Source organism: Leptonychotes weddellii, chromosome 8, assembly GCF_054177405.1.
Source record: "Leptonychotes weddellii isolate Sample4059 chromosome 8, ASM5417740v2, whole genome shotgun sequence".
Classification (NCBI taxonomy): Eukaryota; Metazoa; Chordata; class Mammalia; order Carnivora; family Phocidae; genus Leptonychotes; species Leptonychotes weddellii.
This window is the reverse complement of record NC_138376.1, coordinates 91,740,863-91,756,087: the sequence shown is the minus strand read 5'-3', so window position 1 is coordinate 91,756,087 and position 15,225 is coordinate 91,740,863.

The window sequence follows — 15,225 nt, the reverse complement described above, 5'->3', positions numbered from 1 at the left end:
ATACTATGACCCCCTTTCCTAATCTTTCTGAAAATTTACCATGGTAAAAGCCCATCAAGAACAAAAATAATTCATTTAGTCATTGGAAACTACTAATTAAACAACTACTTCATGTGAGGAATTGTCCTAAAGGAAGGGATACATTGAAGAAGAGACTCACGTCGTAACCTAAGGATGGTGATGATCATCATGATGATGAAAAAGTAGGTGATCGTGAGGACACCAACAAAGGCAAAGTCCACTTAGGCAATTACAAAATGGTTAAGACTGCTTATGATATATCATTCAGACTATAAAAAATGAGATATTTACTTCTTAAATACACAATCATCAAAAAAAAAAGTCCCCAAAAAACAAAAACCAAACCAAACCACACATACACACAATTCTAATTTTCTAAGAAAAAAAACACATTTGCCAAGCAGGCACAAGGCTTATCTTATCTTTTGTTTTGTTTTGTTTTAAATTTTAAGTATTCTTTCTTTTATGATTTTAGAACATAATGAAATCAGGAAACATAATATAGAATTAAAATGAAATTAGTGTCTAATTATCCTACATTCATGAAGCCTAAGTAAAAATGGCAGAGTAAGGAACTCAGTTCCACTCCTCCTTCGTATTCAATTTGTACCCACCCATGTCTTCATTTTAAAAATGTAGTTAGCCTTATTTGTTCTTTATAATTAAAAATGAAACTTAAATGGATAAAACAATTGTACATGTGTGCCTTTAAAAATAGATGTGAGACAAAAGTAAAGGTTCATAGTCTATGTTTCAGGTATATGCAAAATTTCCAAAATAACTGCAATGAGTATTCTTTGCTTAATTTTAGACAAGTAATGTGGTGACAATTACAAAATTGTGTCCATTTTATAAGCCAGAGACATTTTTATTTCATTTTCTATCTTTTTTTTTTAAAGATTTATTTATTTATTTGAGAGAGCGAGAATGAGAGAGAGCACATGAGAGGGGGGAGGGTCAGAGGGAGAAGCAGACTCCCCACCGAGCAGGGAGCCCGATGCGGGACTCGATCCCGGGACTCCAGGATCATGACCTGAGCCGAAGGCAGTCGCTTAACCAACTGAGCCACCCAGGCGCCCTCATTTTCCATCTTTTAAATGAAAACCAATGAATAATCAGATGAAATTTCTGCCGCTGTACAAATTAACTACAAGACCTCTTAGAGGACTCTATTTTCTTTCGCTGTCAGATTAAATCTGTATGGATATCCAATTCATCAGGATTGGTACCATCAAGCCCAATTCTACCTGTCTAATTTGGCTAGAGAGTCCCTTTTTGGTCCCATTGAATTCTGATAAAAATTAATATGTCATTGGAGTATCAAAGGGATTCAATGAATACCATTTTCCTTTTTCTTCTAAGAGCTAAATCAATTGAGAAATAAAGAGTAAGTACTATGGGCCAAAATGCCATCTTTATTATTGATAAAACTTATTTGGAGAATGTAGCTGAGGAACTCTTATCTATTTTCCATTCCAAAGTCATTATCAGATAGAGTTACATTGTGTACCTTAGAAGTGGCTCAGAGTACAGAGAAAACAGGAACTAGGTTCCATTCATAGTATATAATAACCAAATGTGTTTTATTCAAGGGATGGATATTTAGTTTAACATTCAAAAATTAATCAATGTAATTCACATTAACAGAGTAAAAGAGAAAAAAAAAAAAAGACCATATCACCAAATACAGAAGAAAGCCTTTAACAACATCCAGCAAACATTTATGATAAAAAATTAATTTCAGCAATAATAAAAATAAAGCATAATAAAAAGGAAGTCCATCAGTCTGAAAAAGGGATTTGACAAAACTGCAGCTAGTATCATAAATAATGATGAATGTATTCTCCTTAAAATTGGGAACAACACTGGAATATTCGCTCTCACTGCTTATGTTCAACATTTTACTGGAGGTTTTAGCCAGCTCAAAAAGGCAAGAAAAAGAAGTTAAAAAGCAAAAGAAAAATAAAATTAAAATATTCTATTTTTACAGATGCTATGATTATATCCTCAGAAGATTTTGAGGAAACTACAAAAAAAGTATAAATCAAAAGTGATTTTATTGAGAGTCAATTGCATTTCTACATTCTAAAAACAATCAAATAAAATGTTAGAATATCATTTATGTGAACTTCAAAAATAAAAATATATAGGAATAAATTTAACAAGAACAGTGAAATATGTTTACTCTTCTATATGTCTACCTCTACACAAATAAACTACAAAATATTGCCAAAGGAAATTAAAGAAAGACAAAATACATGTACCATATAGAACATTTAATGAATTACAAGAACAATACTGTTAATATATCAGTTCTACAGAGACTGGTGTATAGATTCAAGATAATAACAATCAAATTCCCAAAGTGCTTTTGGTAGAAATATAACAAATGTAGTTATAGCACTCACGTGACCTTGCTTGATTTCAAGACTTTCTATAAAGGTATAGTAATCAAAACAGTGTGTTGACATAAGTTGTTATAAGCACTGACAAAGAGTGAATAGAACCAAATAGACAGTCTTAAATGGACCTATACATGCATGGTCTATTGATTTTCAACAAATATACCAGGGCAATGCAAAGGTGGAAAGTATAGTCTTTTCATTAACCTTGTCATTAACAAATGAATAAATATATGAAAAAAATCAATAACCTTGATAACGAACTTAAGACTTGAATATAAAAGTTAAAACTATAAAGTAAAAGAAAATATTTGACAATATTTTCATGACCATGTGGTAAGCAAAGATTTCCTGGTTAGGACAAAAACGGAAAATCACAAAAGATAATGAAAATGATAGATTAATTGTACTTCATCAAAATTAAAAACTGCTTTCACAAAAGACACTATCAAGAAAATAAAATGTAAGCCAAGGAGTACAAAAACATAGTTGCAATATAAATATTTGAAAAAAGACTTATTTTCTATAAATCAATGACAAAACATCAGCAACTTAATAAAAAAATGTTTAAGATATATAAAGAGACAAAGAAAATATATAATGCCCAGTAAGCATATAAAAAGCTACTCACATCAATAGTTTTTAGAAGTAAATTAAAACCTCAATTAGTTTTAAGTTCACTTTCACTGGAATGGCTAAAATTTTAAAAGCAAAACAAAACCTGCATAATCAAAATTTGGTGAGGATGTGGAACAATCTTTATATATAACCAACAAAAAAAGAGAAAAAAACACATTGCTCATCAGCAAGTGAATTGGGCAAATTATTTCATTATAGTAAACAATAAAGAGAAAACATGCAATGATGTGCATGAATTTCACAGAAACAAAAAGAGTATCTAGTATATGATTCTATCTATATGGAGTTCAAAAACAGGCAAAACTGATCTATTATGGTAGAAATTAGAAATTTGATTGTCAATGGGGGAAGATTTCCTGGAAACGCACAAGAGTAATTTCTAACATGAAAAAAACTTCTATATAATGCTTGGAGTAAGGGGCGCCTGGGTGGTTCAGTCGGTTAAGCATCCTACTCTTGATTTCGGCTCAGGTCATGGCTCAGGTCATTGCTCAGGTCATGGTCTCAGGGTCCTGGAATCCAGCCCCACATCAGGCTCCACGCTCAACTGCTCTCAATGGGGAGTCTACCTGAGATTCTCGCTCTCCCTCTGCCCTCTCCTGCAAATAAATAAATAAACCTTTAAAAAAAATAACACTTGGAGTGGGGGTTCAACAGGTTTATATATTTATTAGTATTCATTAATTAATGTGTGCATTTAATTGTATATAAAGATTAAAGGAGGAGCTAATTTAAAAATTTAGAAGTTCTTTTTATGAAATTATTATTTTAAAAAAGTATCTCTTCTTATAAAAAATTTCTAATCTTATATTACAATTATTTACATAATTTTTATTTAACAAATTTTAGTTCACCCTGGCAGTTCCTGGATAGTAAAAATTTTCTCCTTGGATTTCTTATTTTGATTTATCCTATTGTTATCTGAGGAACACCTTTGATTAATATTGTTGTGAATGATATTTCTTTTTTCTAGTTTCTGACCACTAAAACATCTGAGAACATCTTTCTCTTGCTTTCATAAATAGAAATTTATGTGGAAATAAACTTTTCCTGTATATACAAGTTGCATCATTTTCTTCTGATATTTATTCTACAGATAGAAAAATCTGAAAGTTGGTTATCTTAATTATTTTTTTCAACATGAATGCTTGTAGGATAATTTCTGTAGAATTTTAATTCAAAATTGTGTCAATGTGTATAGAGCTGTGGATGCCCTTTAATTCATTCTATGGATAATTATGCTCCCCTTTCTCAGTTCAGTTTTAAACACATCTAAGTTATTATCTTTTCTATTATCTTTTGTCTCGTACTTTCAAATCCATAGTCTTGTTCCTCTGAATCCTGGATAAATGTTTCACATTTGTTCTCCATATCAGTAGTTTACCTCTGTGCATTGTCAGTTCTGGAATTTTACTACCTACTGTTGATTTTAATTATCTTAGTAAATTTTAGGTGACAAAGAATGGAGATGAAAAGAGGCTTATGTTATTTTAGTCTGGACTTTTGCTCTGTTTTCATATATATGGGCAACCGATATTATTTCTCAGGATATTTCTATTAAAATTGTAATTTATGTTGATTTTTCTCAAGGTCTGATTATAAGCTATTTAATAGATACAAAAATAATAATAACAAGTATGATAATAAATGCCATGGTTGTTGCTGTTAAGTTTTTTTTCTCCCTGTAACTTTATTTTTTATTAATTTTATTTTATTATGTTATGCTAGTCACCGTACATTACATTATTAGTTTTTGATGTAGTGTTCCATGATTCATTGTTTGCATATAACACCCAGTGCTCCATGCGGAACGTGCCCTCTTCAATACCCATCACCAGGCTAACCCATACCTCCACCCCCTCCCCTCTAAAACCCTCAGTTTGTTTCTCAGAGTCCATAGTCTCTCATGGTTCATCTCCCCCTCCGATTTCCCCCCTTTATTTTTCCCTTCCTACTATCTTTTTTTTTAACATATAATAATTATTTGTTTCAGAGGTACAGATCTGTGATTCATCAGTCTTACACAATTCACAGTGCTCACCATAGCACATACCCTCCCCAATGTCCATCACCCAGAGCCCCCATCCCTCCTGTTAAGTTTTTAAGATGTTTCCATAGGACAGCAGAATAAACCTGTATGGTCTGTCTGCTTTCCGGTTCCCTCCCACTGAGCAGCTATTCTGATTTCATGAGGACGGTCTTATGTCCTCTCAGATATATTTCCCATATGATCCTATATAAGAGTAAAGCTGGTTTCTGGTCATTTTGTTCTTTTACTCTCTGTAGTGCTGGCACCTAGATTTCTGAGGCACACAGAAAGTACACGTGAACTTAGTATCTCCTTTTCATTCTACCTATTATAAAATTGACCCGACTACGTAAGCACTTGTGCTGAATGCAGATGTTTACTCCCTTATATAATGAAGGACTCAGATCACCTAAAAATTCAAAAGTGAAAATTTATGTTTTGTAATCAGAGACATATGTATTATGAATATTTTATCTCAATATTACTAAAAGCCCCATAGACTAAGGTTAAGAGTCTCTGGCTTAGATTGCACTGAAAGTCTGAAATTTTATAGCATGCCTCACAGTTGAGTAAACACAAAAAAAGCCTTTGAAAATAAAAATAACCCTAACCCTAACCCTAACCCTAAATCTAAACGCCAAAATCTAATTTTAGAACTTTGTCAAGTTGGTGTTTCATCCAGAACAAGTTATTTAACTTCCAGTTACTTCAACTGCAAAAAGAGGATGTTATATTATATAACTAAAAATAATTGTGATAGATGGTGAGTAGCTATACATTAAAAGATTTAGTAGCCAGCACTTGTGGGAAATTTACAGCATAGAATTTGTATATTGGATAAGGACCTCCCTTACAAACAAGAACCTTCCTTCTCTGTACAACATTTAGCTCAGGAAATGCTAAGTGATGATAACTGAGCTATGATTTTCTCTGCTATGGCAATATCATATTACTTTCAAAAGGCATTAATAAGGTTATTAAGATTTCTTAATTAAAATATTTCCAGGAACAATAAAATTGCCTTAGTATAAAATCCACCCACAGAAAGAAAATGGCATATTTTTACTTTGACTTGTTATGTCAAACCTGCATAAGGTCTTTTATACGTGTAATGCATCATAGGAAGCCCTTATCCCTCTGCCTTCAGAAGACCCTGACTGATAAAAGAACCCTTGAGTTGCCATTCAAATAAGGAGCTTAATTTGTGACTCTATTTTTTGAACAGGGGGCAAATGTAGGGTGAAGTATCTTCTAATAATATTCTTTTAACAATATAATTTTAAAAGTATAATTTATAGGTTTTCATGAATAACATAGGGACTCCTCATAGGAAATCCAAATTCTTGCTGCTTGCTTTTAGAAATGTACTTTGTTTTAGTCCAGAAAGTTATGTTCTAGAACAAGGACACGTAAAAGAAACATTTGAAAATAGACTATATATGATATTCTTTATAACATTCCATTTAGATCCTTAGATTTATAGGTTTATGGAATTTGAAGAAAAAATGTCATGCCATTTAAAAAGTGACCTTAACATATGTTCTATGGGTTTTTGTTGGAAAAGGGGGACATTTATAGTAGGAATAAATAAAAAGAAATTGATTTAGTAATCAGAAAATCAGAGAAAAATATACATGTTAATATATCCAGAAACTATTTCTTGAATCATATAGATTATATACAAAACTCAGCTTTCTAAGCAAAATATGACCGTATGTATAGGAAAGATATTGTTGGCAATAATGAATATTCATACCTGAAAGATAGAACCTTCTTCTCCTGCATTATTCTGAGGTCATAGTTTCAAAAGGAACCATGGTTTAGATATTTCATTATAGAATAGATTTTATACATCTTGTAGCATCAAAAACTGCTGTAGGGATTTTCCCAGAAACTTAATATTTTAAAAATTAAATCTAAAAAAAGAAGTGTACAGAACAAGGATCTAGTGGATTAAAATCCCAACATGATTTTTCTTGCCTATGTCTATCTTCCAGCTCGGTCAAGCCATATAAAACTTGTTAGATGTTTTAATATGAGAGCTAAAAATCAGGATGAGTTGAACCAGCTTCCTTCCTAAATTGACAGAACTACACTTATGAATATGAGACAAAGGACTTTTGTTTTTCTAATGCTTGCGTATGTAAGAATTTCTACAGTTGCACATTAGCTTGAAGAAGAAAGTTACAGTGTTATGAAATTCACAGAAACATAATACAGGGAATATTGTGACAGACATCACTAGTAAGCTATCACTAGTAAGCTCATTCTTTTTTTGTTTCATATTTGTTCATTTTTACTCTTGCTTTTTTCTTCAGTTTCTCTCTGTTAACATGCTTTTGAAAGTATTAGAAATTCTAACTAAATTGGCTTAAAATAAGAAGAGTCATTGTAATGGTTAATTTTATGTGTCATCTTGGCTGGGCTATGGTACCCAGTTAGTCAAACACCAGTCTAGATGTTGCAACAAAGGTATTTTTTTAAAGCGTGGTTAACATTCAAATAGGTAGACTTTGAGTAAAGCAGATTACCTTCAATAATGTGGGTGTGCCTCATCTAATTAGTTGAAGGTTTTAAAAGAAAAGACTGAGGTCCCCAAGAGAGTAAGGAATTCTGCTTCCACATTGCCTTTGGCTTCAACACCATAGCATCAACTTATCCCTGGGTCTCCAGTTGATCTGTGTAGCAGATTTAGCATTTTCCAGCCCCATTAATTGTATGTGCCAGTTCTTTTTTTTTCTTTTTTAATTTTACTTTATTATGTTATGTTAATCACCACACAATACATCATTAGTTTTTGGTGTGGTGATCCACGATTCATTGTTTCCATGTAACACCCAGTGCTCCACGCAGTACGTGCCCTCCTTAATACCCAGTTCTTTAAAACAATTCTCACCTAAGTGCTACAGGAAAAAAATAGTAAAAACTTTGGAATACTGTCTTCTCAATCTCCTAGCAGAAGAGTGTTTTACTTTTGGTAACTGAAAACATGATTTATATCCTAGAATAAATCCCGAATATTAAGGATAGGAGTTCCACTTCTACAAACTTTATCAGTTAGTACCTTGTTTTTTCTTTTGAATAAACATAAATATCTACTCCCATACCTACCACTTTTTACAAGAATGAAAGAAACAAGTAAAGGATCATTAAACATTAAGATTAAGTAGGTTCACTTCAAATTTAATCAAGCACACCAGTCAAAGTCATTAGGGTCTTATCTAATAATATTTTTCAGGACTGAAGCAGCTTTATAAAAGCAATCTACTTCTGTTGACAGTCTTTAGTTTTTCTTTCAAATATGTTATTTAATTTTAATAGCTAATTTCTTTGCTTGGTAAGTTGTGAAGAGCTACATTTTCTTTAGCAGTAAAGTATTTTTCCTTCCAAGGAAAGAGATATCTCAATAAAAAAATATGCTGGAGGGAGAGAGAGATCTCAAAAAAAAAAAAAAAAAGTTATACTAGTGCACAGTAAGGATAGACTGCATATGTTGCTACCCTCAAGGGCAGCTACTGAACCTTGAAAGTTTCAAATTTTTATTCAGTTTAAAGTAACATGGGGCGCCTGGGTGGCTCAGTTGGTTAAGCGACTGCTTTCGGCTCAGGTCATGATCCTGGAGTCCCTGGATCGAGTCCCGCATCGGGCTCCCTGCTCGGCAGGGAGTCTGCTTCTCCCTCTGACCCTCCTCCCTCTCATGCTCTCTGTATCTCATTCTCTCTGTCTCAAATAAATAAATAAAATCTTTAAAAAAAAAAAATAAATAAAGCAACACAGTTTTCTAAATTGCACAGATTCATAAAATGCCCTAGAAGATTTAAATTTTAAGCTCCAATTATATTATTAATACTTTTTTAATCTTATTTGAGATAAAGTTTAAGATCTTTTCTACTTTCGCAAAAGTTATTATTCTTTAGTGCTCCAATAACTGTCTAGGTAATTGTAACACAAGTTTAAAGATAATACTGAAGCATTCTTAAAGGTATATCATCTCTGATTAAAAATAAAATACAATTGGGGCGCCTGGGTGGCTCAGTCGTTAAAGCTTCTGCCTTCGGCTCAGGTCATGGTCCCAGGGTCCTGGGATCCAGCCCCGCATCGGGCTCCCTGCTCAGCGGGAAGCCTGCTTCTCCCTCTCCCACTCCCCCTGCTTGCGTTCCCTCTCTTGCTGTGTCTCTCTCAAACAAATAAAATCTTTAAAAAAATAAAAAATAAAAATAAATAAATAAAATACAATTATGGATATATTCATACAGAAAAAAAGACATTGAACTAGAAACGTCAAATAGAATTACATTAAAATAATTGAGAGTCTTTAAAAGAAAGTTTGTGTATAAAATATCTATTTTTACCTACTATATATGAAATAATGAAAAAAGATGTTTAAATCAGAATTCTTACCAAGTAATTTCATTTACAAGATCATGTGCTAGTCACTGTGAGAGGCTAAAATATAGTAATAAAACAGAATAGTGATGAATAATCTATACTCTAAAGAAAATTACATATTTAGTTATAAAATCAAGGTACAAATATATTAAATAAAATAGAAAGGTAAATAATACATATAAAATGCAAAATTTTTAAAAAGCAGATAAAAATGAAGTATAATGTTCATAATGAGTTCAAGCAAATGTTTAGAGGTCATTGTAAACTGAGGTACCCAGGAAGGGCTTGAAGGCACAGGAAACTTTTGAGCAGAAAATAGTGTAAATGAAATTAATATATTAAAATATGCAAACAGAGTTGCTCTGAAAATAATATAAATATTTTGAGACAAATAAAAGGCTTTGAAAATTATTAAGATATTTTGGTGTGTTTGTTTATAATAACTATAAAAATAAATTTCCCTAATACGTAAAGATGTTTGTAAATACAAAAATATAAGAACAAAGCTCAAATGAAAATTGCAAAAAGTGCATTAAGGATTCACAGAAACAGGTATAATATTTCTAACAACACTTGAAAGCATTCACAATGTTACTAGTAATTGACAATATTTTGAACAGATCAGTAAAATATTCTTAAACTATCAAATTAGATATATATTTTAAGTTATAATAATCAAGTTGTTGAAAATGTGGTGAGGTGCCAATTCGCAAACATGAATCTTTGGAATATGAATTAATTTTTTTAATATAAATAATTTACCATTATGTTTCAAGAACTTCAAAAGGGTTGAAAGATTTTGCCCAATAGTTTCACCTATAATACGATATCAAGGAAAAAATCTAGCACAAAAAAATGATGAATGAGGATTCCATTGGTACATTTCATATAACACAAAATTGAAAAAGGTTAAATATTTGATAGTCTGGAAATTGCTGCAATAAAAATTATTTCATTCACATGATGCAATGTAATTAAATCAGTAAAATGAATTTAAAATATTAAGAATGATTTTGTGATAATGTTATATGATGCTTTAATAGCTTAATACAATTATTTTAATAAAATAAAACTATATTATAATCTACTTTTGCTGAAAATGATTGTGTATAATTTTCAATCATATCTATATATAGATATATATAATATATTATGCATATATTATGTATCAATATATTTATTCATTCATATTACAATCCTTTAGTTAATATTTTCTAAAATACTAACAAATTAATAAATACTATCACATTTATCATTTTAAAATTTATGCTGTAAAATTTAATCTATGTAAAATAAACAGAAACAAAATAACATGAAGTGACAAATTCCCAATAGGTTATTTAAAACAATAATAGCAATACAAAGGAAAACAATGAATCAAAATTCTAGATATATGTCATGCTTTTGTAATCTTGAAATAATATATCCTGAAAATACTGGCACCAAGGAAAACTAGAAATATGAGTTTGCCAGTTATAATTATTTTTTAAGGGGGAAATGCTTCTTTTCCCCAAATGTTAAGAGAATTTGTGACATTTATTTCTCTGTAAAGGGTGTTTTGCAATATCCTCAGGAGCAATTACATAAAAATAGAATTGGTTTTATGTGGCCATTTCTTGTATTACTTGTCATGACCATTTATGGACATAAAATTATATTCTGTGAAATCATATTTACTTAGAGTGAAAAGATATAGTCACATTACACAGGTTTCATTATATATATTGGAGAGAGGGAGAGATTATAGAGATCTAGAGAGATTGATCATTGTAGTGGCCATTGGACAACTGTCTCAGACATCACTGTTTAAATGGATATTTAATTAGAGATGGAGCAGGAATTTGACAACTCATGTCTCTACCCAGTATTATAAGATATTTATTGTTTTGAGTCCTGAAGAGATATGTTCTTTATAACATATCCTCAGGTTATGACATGTATTGACCAAGTTGAACTGTTTTCTAAATGTAAGCTTTCCCAACGTCATACAGAGAAGCTGAAAGAGATGTCTATGATGTAAAATATTTGTAGGCACTAATTAGAATCCTGCTTCCTAAATCATTATTGAGCCTTACTGTTTCTTGAAGAATACTGATTTTAAAGGTTTTTTGTTTTTTAACTAATACCTGGCAAAGGTGAATTTTAAATGACACCACAAAAAACTAAATCAATATCTTAAATAAATGCCATTAATACTATCAATCTCAAAGAATAATTGATTTAAAAGAGCTATTTTTATTTATGTATCTTTCTGGTTTAAGGGTAGGAGGAGAGGCATGCTATGTATTAAATTATTGCTAGGGGAGGTAAGTCCTAGCCACACCCAATATCCAAGTATATTTGGAACTGCATTGCCAATACCCTTATTAATGTTAACATTTATCTTTCTTGAGATATTTTTGTCTCTCCATATCTTCCATGAATAAAAAATTTATAATCAATGAACATATGACTTAAGAAGTTAAAGTTTTTTATTTTTAAAACAAAATAACAAAAATAAAGCAATAAAGAATAAATAAAATAAGATACTACTTTATAATAATATATTATATATAAAGAGTATGTGTACATATATGTATATATATGTAAAATATAACAACAATCAGTGGCATCTGGTCAAACTCCTTATGAAACTGAGTAATAAAGGGCTGTAATTTAGTGGTAGTGATGATGTAAGTTATAGCATTTAAGAAAGACAGGATAGAAAGGCAATTATAGAAAATTTTATTAAAGGTTTAGTATGAAAAATCCAGGGCTCAACCTAAATAGTTGCACTGAAACCACTTTTAACAAGCAAATCCAAATGTGTGCTGCATCAAACAAAATAGAAGTTTATTTCTTGCTCACATACACACAGTCTAGCGTGGATGCAAAAGTTGGTGGGTAGCTCCCTTGTATGTGTTGAGTCAGGGATGTAGGCTCTGTTGTTACATCATCCTTTAGAGTCTGGGTACTGTCCACATTCACCTAACAGAAAGGGAAGAGATCTTGGAGAAGTAATACCTGTTTCTTAAATGTATAGTCTACAAATGGTACATATCACTTCTCCATAAGATCCGCTGTCATAAAAATAATTGCAGAGAGGGGAGGGGAAACTCAGTGTGCTTATAATCTCAAAAAGAAGGGGAAAATAGACTTTGATGGATATCCAGCAGTCTTCATCATAAGACAGTGTGAATGAAGAATCACATGCATGGGTCATATTACATTTCAAAATTCTCACAACTCTGTAAGGTAATTTGGGGCAGTATTATCATATATATTTTGCACTTGAGGAAATTTTGAAGCCTTTCTAAAATTTTTCCAGTTTGTTCCACCTTCTCTTCATGCAACACTATCTCAATTTCTAGGGGAAATTAGACTTGATCAACATAAAGAATATATCACCGTCATGAGCATAAAGTCATCTTGTCAGGTAATTAATCCAGCTACGGCTTTGCATTCCTATTTTGCTTTATTTCCTTGTGTGTGAATTTTTGCCTCTCCAGTCTGTCTTGGATAAAAGGCACAAAATCTTTGAACCTGGTCTCTGTTTTTCCAGCCTCCCCAAAATACATGAAATATTTCCTCTGAATTCCAACCCAGAATGAGAACCTTGCTATTTACTAAGACTACCCTTAAAAAGCCTGTTTGTCTGCTTTGATAGTCTAGTGTTTCTTCCCTCATGATTTCACATTGCACGAATCTGTCAGCTTGTTCTTATCAATATTCCACCCTCAACTATTAACAGATTCCTCAATACCAGCTGCCAACTTCCACCCTGACAACATTCAGACACTGTATTCTGTTGGCACCTGACTTCCCTCCAGCACTACAGCTGGGTATACCTTCTCACTGCCTTCACTACCTTTTAGGGCATGAATCTGTTTCTAGGTCCCTAAACCACCTCCTCTTGTCTGGCTTCCTTTGGTACTTAAGTCTTCATCATATCAAAAGTTAAGGCAGACATTGAATTTACCCACACACATCAACAGGTAGGCTAATTTAAATCCAGAACAACCATGCAACTGATCTTCAACATGTGTGCCAAGAACACACAATGAGAAAAGCCTGTCTTTATAAATGGTACTGGGAAAACGGGATATCCACATGCACCAAATAAATAAAATAAAATAAAATAATATAATAAAAAAGAAATTGAACCCCTGCTTTACACCATGCACAAAAATCAACTCAAAATGGATTAAAGACAAACATAAGATCAGAAATTGTAAAAGTCCTAGAAGAAAACATAGGGGAAAAGATCTTTGAGATTGGTCTTATCAATGATTTCTTGGATATGATACCAAGAGCATAGGCAACAAAAACAAAAATAAAGACATAGGTCAACATCAAACTAAAAAGCTTCTGTACATCAAAGGAAATAATCAACAGTATGTAAAGGCGACCTACAAAATGGGAGAAAATATTTGCAAATCAGATCTCTGATAAGAGGTTAGTAGCCAATACATGTAAGAAACTCATATAACAATGTGGGGGGAAAAGCCATTTGAAACTGGGCAAAGGACTTGAACAGACTTTTTTCCAAAGAAGACATTCAAATGACCAAAAAGTGTATGAAAAGATACTTGTATCATTATTTATCAGGGAAATGCAAATCAAAACTACGAGAAGGGGGCGCCTGGGTGGCTCAGTTGGTTAAGCGACTGCTTTTGGCTCAGGTCATGATCCTGGAGTCCCTGGATCGAGTCCCACATCAGGCTCCCTGCTCGGCAGGGAGTCTGCTTCGTCCTCTGACCCTATCCCCTCTCATGTGTTCTCTCTCTCTTATTATCTCTCTCTCAAATAAATAAATAAAATCTTTAAAAAAAAAAAAAACTACGAGAGGGAAGGAAAGATGGCAGGGGAGAAGGGGACCCTATTTCAACTGGTCCCTGGAATTGAGCTGGATATCTACCAGACCACTCTGAGCACCCACGAAACCAGCCTGAGTTATAAGAAGATCTGGATCTCCACAAACAGAATATCGCAGGCGGTTGGTTTCGAGGTACGAAGAGAGGAGCTGTGATTCTGCGGGCAGATATCGGAGGATAAACGGCAGAGGGAGGGTGCCTGGCTGTAGGGATCCTACACCGCCGGTGAGCGACAGCCTTGCTCGCTGGGGACGGGGCACAGACTCGCAGACCAGTAGTGGTGGAGAAAGGACTTTAGGGCAGCCCCCGGGATGGAAACCTGGATTGGCGGGGTCACGCCAGCGAACTGCAGCCCCCGGACGGAAACCCGGAGTGGTGGGGTCGCGGGTGCTAGAACTGGGAGCGGCTGGCGGTTTTAGAAGCACAAAGGGCAGAGACACGCCCCGACCTGGAGGCAGGACTGGGAGCGCTGCAGAGGGGCGCACAACCAGGGCGCTGCAGTTTATAGCAGCACGGACAGAAACGGAGACAGTGTGGCCTGGAGGGCTTACTGAAGAACAGAATGAGGTCTCTCTGCTCTGAGGCAGAGGGTTGGAAACGGTCTCTTCTGCTCTGACTCTCGGAAGAGACACGGAAAGCCGCCAGGGAAAGGCGCCAGAGAACAAAAGCCCCAAAAACTGATTCCCGCTGAGCCCATCCCCCGCCACAGGGGGGCAGGGCAACTCCACCCAAACAGGGTTGCCTGAGGAACAGCGCGGCAGGCCCCTCCCACAGAAGACAGGCTGGGAAAACAAGAGGCCAGCAACCCTAAGGTCCCAAGAAAACAGGTGCATCTTGCTTGGGTTCTGGTCAATAATTTGGACTCTATACATTCCCTCAAACACCCATCAAC